Here is a 395-nt window from a genome sequence, read left to right on the forward strand (position 1 = left end):
GCTTTTTAATTATGTGTCTTGGTGTGGGCCTCTTTGGGTTTCTCTTATTTGGGATTCTCTGCGCTTCCTGGACTTGTAAGTCTATTTCTTTCACCAGGTAGGGGAAGCTTTCTGTCATTATTTCTTCAAATAGGTTTTCAATATCTTGCTCTCCCTCTTCTTCTGGCATCCCTATAATTTGGATGTTGGTACACTTGAAGTTGTCCCAGAGGCTCCTTACACTATCTTCATATTTTTGTATTCTTTTTGCTTTTTGCTTTTCTGGTTGGGTGTTTTGGCTTCTTCGTATTTTAACACATTGTTTGCAGGTAGTTTTTAATTGCGCGCTAACAGGTGGCAAGGGCCATTTTTGCTAATTTTTTGCGCAAATGGCAACGTTCAGTAAAATTATCACT

The sequence above is a fragment of the Myotis davidii genome, unplaced genomic scaffold (genome assembly GCF_000327345.1).
Source record: "Myotis davidii unplaced genomic scaffold, ASM32734v1 scaffold97, whole genome shotgun sequence".
Taxonomy (NCBI): Eukaryota; Metazoa; Chordata; class Mammalia; order Chiroptera; family Vespertilionidae; genus Myotis; species Myotis davidii.